Source organism: Octodon degus, unplaced genomic scaffold (assembly GCF_000260255.1).
Source record: "Octodon degus isolate 3935 unplaced genomic scaffold, OctDeg1.0 scaffold00063, whole genome shotgun sequence".
NCBI classification, from domain to species: Eukaryota; Metazoa; Chordata; class Mammalia; order Rodentia; family Octodontidae; genus Octodon; species Octodon degus.
Genome location: NW_004524639.1, coordinates 1,476,187 through 1,483,811, shown reverse-complemented (window position 1 = coordinate 1,483,811; position 7,625 = coordinate 1,476,187).

The window sequence follows — 7,625 nt, the reverse complement described above, 5'->3', positions numbered from 1 at the left end:
TAGTTATTAATGTGTGTCCTCACCAAAGTATATGTTTAGGAATCATAGGGCTGGCCAGATAGCTCAGTGGATTAAAGCGCCTACTTAGCCAGACAGAGGGACCTGGGTTCAATACCCAGCATGCCTTGATGGCCTCACCCTGGAGGTATGCTGAGACCAAGATTGAGACTGGGCGTGGTGGCACATGCTTGTAATCCCAGCACTTGGGAGGCTGAAAACGGGAGAATAACTACAAGTCTGATCTGTGTAGTGAGACTCTGTAGAGCCTGTATTAAATACATAAAAAAATCATAACAATCTGTATGAAGTCTCTTGGGTTTTTTCATATATATATATATATATATATATATATATATATATATAGTGTGTGTGTGTGTGTGTGATATTTTAATGGCTGAAATCAATGGTTCTCAATGTTTTATGTACTGTACATCACAATCTTACCTGGGGGGCTTGTCAAATATATAACGATGGGTTCCATCTAACACTTTTACTAAAATAAATTTCTGGGGTTAGGCTTGGGCTGACATTGCATGAATGACTTAATTCCATTCCATTCCCACCTCTTCTCATTCTTCATTCAATTCTCTGCTGCATTCTTCATGGTCTTACTCCATTAAATAGTTATTGAGTATCTACTCTGGGACAGACACAGATCTTTTTTTTTCAAAGTTTTATTGATAAACAGATAGCAATGAGACAGTTTCAAATCAAATCGGAAGTACAGTTTCAACAAATAATACACTGCATATATTCTTCTTAGTGGTTAATTGCTGTACAAGATGCGGACATGTGATCCTATTTACAAACACCATTAGAACAAATCATTCTATTCATTAAGAGAATGCAACTATATATCTATCCCAACCACTTTGAATACACAGATACAAAATGGACATTCATAGGTATACCCCATTTTTTCTAAGTTCCGTTATTGAATATTATAGGTGTGTAAACTCAGCAAAATATTCTAAAAGAGTCCAGTAGCCCATAATAGCATTGGGTCTTCTGTTTAACTGGCAATGTCAGAAATTATTGACCTGAGTCCCCCACAGCTCAACTTAACAGCATGGCTTTATTTCTTATATTTCGTCTTCATGCTTTTCTACTGGATGGTTAAGACCAAGGTAAAGCAGGACCTATGCAACAAGAGTTGAAGCTTTTTGGTCTGAGAAGGTCAGTGAAATGCCCTCAGGATTTATCCTGAGATCCTGTACCTCAGATTGTAGAACCTTTATCAGTGCAGCCATGTGGATGAGTCACGGCCATTGCTTGGCCAATGTGCTCTCTGTGAAAGCCTGAGAGAGTGTCTTCTCCCCATGTGACTCTCCTTAGGCACACTCTACATCATCGATCACTTTCCTCTTTGGCCCCATAATCTTCTTGATCAGAAAATTTGGGACACTACCGAGGTACATGACGTTACAGTACAAGTTCTCATATGTCCTGAGTCTTAATTGACCTTAGAAGACTAGGGCCAAAATGTTGGCTTTCCTTGTAGCCCTCCTTTTTCTCTAATTTTGGTCTGCAAACTTAGGTTGTTAACCATCCAGAAGACAAGCTTATTGTTATTATCAAATGGTTTAGGCTATTAGGCTTAACTTCACTATCTCACTGCATTTCAAACATCTTAGGCATAATAAGGAACAGGTATTTTTCATCAAGTATTGATACATTGAACTTTAAGTCCCTACATAATATGATAAAAAACATTTAAAAATTAGATTATATTTTAAAAATAGGATAAAGAATTCTATGCTTCTCATGTTTGCACATAAGTCCAAAAATCTCACCATATACAACCTTGAAGCAGGACATTCCCACAATATTCCTTTTCCTGTCTCTTGCTTTCATTCACCACCCCCTTCTTCTTGAACATCCACCTACCCGAGAGACATCTTAGCAGTAACTGGCATCAGACACAGATCTTTAGGAGCTGAGTATATAATAGTGATTATGACAAAATAAAATTCCCTATGCTGGTGATACTTCATTCTAATTGGGAGACAGATAATAAACACATAACAAACAAGTAAGAGGCTGTACAATGTTATAATTAAGAGCTTTGGCCCTTGGAGATGAAACATATTTTGTAGACTTAAATACTGTTCTTCCTCTTCTTAACTATATAAACTTAGGCAAGTTACTTAATTGCTCAACAGTCTCTTCCTCTATAAAATGGGACTAGCAATATTCCCTAACAATACCTCTCTGAGCTATTATAAGGCCCTAACAAGATAATAGACAGAAAGAAAAATCTAATAAGATAATCTCCAAGACATATTCAGCAACTGATGTGAAGTTTTCAGTCAGAATTAACTTTGACAGTTTTGCAGGCACCAACACTGAAGTTTCTTTACTATCCCAATATTGCCATCAATATATTAAATTCAGTTTACATGTCTGTGTTTATTCAACATTCAGTAAACAATGTTTTATGAATGTCCATGAGTTTCAAAATCATTCATCCTGCTACAGTTTCTCATTGCCTGGGCAGCATCTGTAGAGCACTATGCACAGCCTCAAACTGCCAAAAAAAGAAAGAAAGAAAGAAAGAAAGAAAGAAAGAAAGAGAGAGAGAGAGAGAGAGAGAGAGAGAGAGAGAGAGAGAGACCAACAACAAGGTCCACCGGGGCACCCAGCTCTTCAGTGAGGTACCTGAGGATCTGTATAGGTTGGGAAAAATTATGAACGTATAAAGCCTCACAAATGCACTCATGGGCATTTAGAAATTTAAAAAATTTGAGTGAAATAAATTAGATACATAAGTTTAAATATGTTACTCTTGTGGTTTGGGGATTTTTTTTTGTATAGGAAACAATATAATACAGGACGCATTTTATATTATTTTGTAGTGAATCACCCACATGATTATATACAACAAGAGCAGAAAATCTGTGTACCCACTAAACACTAAGAATCAAGCTGTGGGCCTGGATCCTAATATCCTGCATGATTCCAGATGAAAACCTAGAGCTCATAACAATGCCTCTAATGAGTCCAAGTGGAGGCGTAGAGCCCATGCAAGTGTCACAAAGGACTGCATCATGGATCTCTGTGGGAAAGGCCTAAAGGTCATGGGTGGAAGCTAGAAAGTCTATGACAGTGGCGTGAAAGATCTGTGCCAGCAAGCTGAGGGATCTGTACTGGAGCTAGGAAACAATGGTCAAGGTAAGCACCAGAGCTGACCCAAAAGTACTACAGCCATCCTCAGCAACAGTGAGGTCATGAGCTCCTCCAGTGATGAGGAAAGCCGAGGTCCCATCAGGAAAGCCAACATGACAAGCTTCTCCATGAGGCTGAGCAGTGCATCATCTTACCCTCCGGAGCCAGGAAGCAATGCTTCAGATGAGGATCAGAACTCCTCCAAAGTTCATCGGGAAAGCTAGCATGACAAGTTCCTCCAGCAGAACAGCCCAAAAGAACTAACATCTTCCAACAGCTCCAACAGCTTCTCCAAACAGCATCCCCAACAGCGTTCTAGCAGCTTCACCTCTTCTGCCATTACGCTGTTGGCAACAGTCCTCAGTTGGGCCTCCCTTACCCAGAAACTTTCTAGTTCAATTCAGCTGAGTGTAAGTTGACTACCAGTTAGAAATCCACTGCGCAAAATATATTCTAATTTTTTAAATGTTTTTTCATCCTATTCTGTAGGGACTTAAAGTTCAACATGTCAATAGTTGATGAAAAATACCTATTCCATGTTATGGCTAAGATGTTTGATATTCAGACAGATAGTGAGGTTAAGCTTAACAGCCTAGGTTGTATGGTAATAACAGTAAGCTTGTCTTCTGGAGGGTTAACAACCTAAGTTTGCAGAAAATTAGAGAAAAAATTAGAGAAAAAGGAGGGCCTCAAGAAAACCAACATTTTGGTCCTAGCCTTCCAAGGTCAATTGAGACTCAGGACATATGAGAACTTGTACTATAACGTCATGTAACTGAGTAATGTCCCAAATTTTCTTATCAAGGAGATTATGGGGCCAAAGAGGAAAGTGATCGATGATGTAGAGTGTGCCTAAGGAGAGTCACATGGAGAGAAAACATTCTCTCAGGCTTTCACAGAGAGCACATTGGCCAAGCAATGGCCTTGACTCATCCACATGACTATCATGAAGAAAGGATCTACAATCTGAGGTACAGGATCTCAGGATAAATCCTGAGGGGATTTCACTGACCTTATCAGACCCAAAAGCTACAACTCTTGTTGCATAGGTCTTGCCTTATCTTTGTCTTAACCATCCAGCAGAAAACTATAAAAACGAAGTAGAAGAAGTAAAGCCATAGTGAAAAGAAAACCCACAAAGTTGGAAAGTATCATGACAAATAAGTCCTCAGAGAAAGGTCTGCTCTCTAGAATTTATAAAGAACTAAAAAGCACTAGGGCCCCAAAATTTAAAGACCCAGTCCAGAAATGGGCATCTGAGATGAACACACACTTCTCAAAGGATGAAATTGAAGAAGCGAATAAATATATGAAAAAATGCTCCACATCACTAGCCTTCCGTGAAACGCAAATTAAAACAACATTGATATATCATCTCACCCCAAATGAATGGCTATCATAAAGAAATCACCCAACAACAAATTTTGCAGAGGCTGTGGGGAAAAAGGAACCCTTCTCCACTGCTGGTGGGAGTGTGGAGACTCTTTAGAAAATTTGGACTGAAATTCACATTTCAACCAGCTATTCCTCTACTGGGAATTTTCCTGGAGGATCTGAAAACATCATGTCATGATGTGCCTATGTTTATAGTAGCACAATTTGTGATAGCCAAATCTTCGAAGCAGTCAAGATGCCCATCACCTAAGGAATGGTTGAAAAAGATGTGTTATTTTTAAACAATGGAGTATTACTCAGTTCTAAAGAATGATAAACTTGAAGCCTTTATATTGAAGTGGATGCCACTTGAAGATGTACTGATAAGTGAAATAAAGCAAACACACATGTGTAAATATCATATAGTCTCCCTAGTATAAGAACTCAAAGGAAGAAATACAAATAGAAAGGTATAATACAAGTAAAAGGAAAGCAGGAAATCGAGGACTAACTAATTAAGAGAGGGAAAGGAGAAGAGCTAGGAATCATGAATAAGTCAAGCCATACAGTTATACGTAGAAGATGGACGAGGCAATAATCCTGAGAATCTCCAGAAGATTTTTGAATGTAGATCTTAATTGGAAAGATTCTCACCCTGACAAGCTATATATACACTGATACCTGTGAACTAAGCAACTGCACTGAAGATGGTAAACGGTAATAGTAGTTTCATGCTTGGAGTGCCTGTCATTCTGGTCTTCTGAATACAGGCTGCTTGTCATGACATGCCAGTTGCTGCTGTGCTGTCTCTCAGGTAGATGATTGTTCAAAAAGAAGAGGGTGGTGAATAAAGGCAAGAGACAGGACAAGGAATGTTGTGGGACTGTCCTGCTTCAAGGTTGTATATGGTTAGATTTTTGGACTTATGTGTAAACATAAGAAGTATATAATTTGTTATGCTTATTTTTAAAATATATTCTAATTTTTAAATGTTTTTTCATCATATTCTATAGGGACTTAAAGTTCAACATATCCATACTTGATGAAAAATACCTGTTCCATGTTATATGTAAGATGTTTGATATACAGACAGATAGTGAGGTTAAGCTTAACAGCCTAGGTTGCATGGTAATAACAATAAGCTTGTCTTCTGGGGGGTTAACAACCTAAGTTTGCAGACCAAAATTAGAGTAAAAGGAGGGATACAAGGAAAGCCAACATTTTGGCCCTAGCCTTCCAAGGTCAATTAAGACTCAGGACATATGAGAACTTGTACTATAGCGTCATGTAACTCAGCAGTGTCCCAAATTTTCTTATCAAGGAGATTATGGGGCAAAGAGGAAAGTGATCGATGATGTAGAGTGTGCCTAAGGAGAGTCACATGGAGAGAAAACATTCTCTCAGGCTTTCACAGAGAGCACATTGGCCAAGCAATGGCCGTGACTCATCCACATGGCTGACACTGACAAAGGTTCTACAATCTGAGGTACAGGATCTCAGGATAAATCCTGAGGGGATTTCACTGATCCAAAAGCTACAACTCTTGTTGCATAGGTCTTGCTTTATCTTGATCTTAACCATCCAGCAGAAAAGTATAAAAACGAAATATAAGAAGTAAAGCCATGCTGTTATGTTGAGCTGTAGGGGACTCAGGTCAACAATTTCTGACATTGCCAGTCAAATACAAGACCCAATACTATTATGGATTACTGTACTGTTTTGGAATATTTTGCTGAGTTAAGGCACCTATGCTATTCAAATAACGGAACTTAACAAAAAAAAAAGGGGATACAGATGAATGTCCATTTTGTATCTGTGTATTCACAATGGTTAGGATAGATGTTTAGTTACATTATCTTAACGAGTAGAGGGATTTGTTCTAATAGTTTTTGTAAATAGGATATCATGTCTGCATCTTGTACAGCAATTAACCACTAGGAAGAATGTATGCAATGTGTTAATTATTGAAACTCCCCTACCAGTTTGATTTGAAACTGTCTCATTGCTATTTGTTTCTCAATAAAATTATGGAAAAAAAAGTAAAGCTATGTTGTAATGTTGAGCTGTAGGGGACTCCAGTCAACAATTTCTGACATTGCCAGTGAAGCGGAAGACCCTGTACTATTATGGGCTACTGGACTCTTTTAGAATATTTTGCTTAGTTAACACACCTGTAATATTCAAATGATGGAACTATACGAAAAAGGCGGTACAGATGAATGTCCATTTTGTATCTGTGTATTCAAAATGATTAGGATAGGACTGGGGAGATGGCTCAGTGGAGTAAGCGCTTCCCTGGCAAACACAAGGGCCTGAGTTCAATCCCCGGTTCCACAAGAAAAAAAAGAAAAAAGAAAAAAAAATGATTAGGATAGATATATAGTTACATTCTCTTAATGAATAGAGGGATTTGTTCTAATAGTGTTTGTAAATAGAATATTATGTCTGCATCTTGTATAGCACATAATCACTAGGAAGAATGTATGCAATGTGTTAATTATTGAAACTGTCCTACCAACTTGATTTGACACTGTCTCATTACTATTTGTTTCTCAATGAAATTATGGAAAAAAATAAAATAAAACATGTGTTAAAGAAAAAAAATAAAAGGCTCAAGTCAACAGCTTCTGACATTGCCAGCCCTATGGATAACCCACTATTATTTTGTACTACTGAACTATATTGGATTATTTTGCTGAATTCACATACCTACAATATTTAAAGGGCAATGGAATACCCGTCTCTGACAAAACTAATCAAAAAATGGGGATACAAAGGAAGGACCATTTTGTATTTGCATATGCAAAGTAAGATAGATATCTAGCCACTTTCTTTTAATTCAGTGAGAAGAAAGATTTGTACTAATAGTATTTGGAAAGGATATCTTGTTTGCATCTTGTACTATGAATAACCACTAAGAAGATAACAATATGAAATGTAATTATTGAAACTGTCCTATTAATTGGTTTTGAAACTGTCTCATTGGTGTTTCTCAACAAAATTAATTTAAAAAGTGGGTGGATTAAATATTTTAAATACTTTTGTGTGAAAAAAGGCTACTTACTTATATGAAATTCAGCCTACGA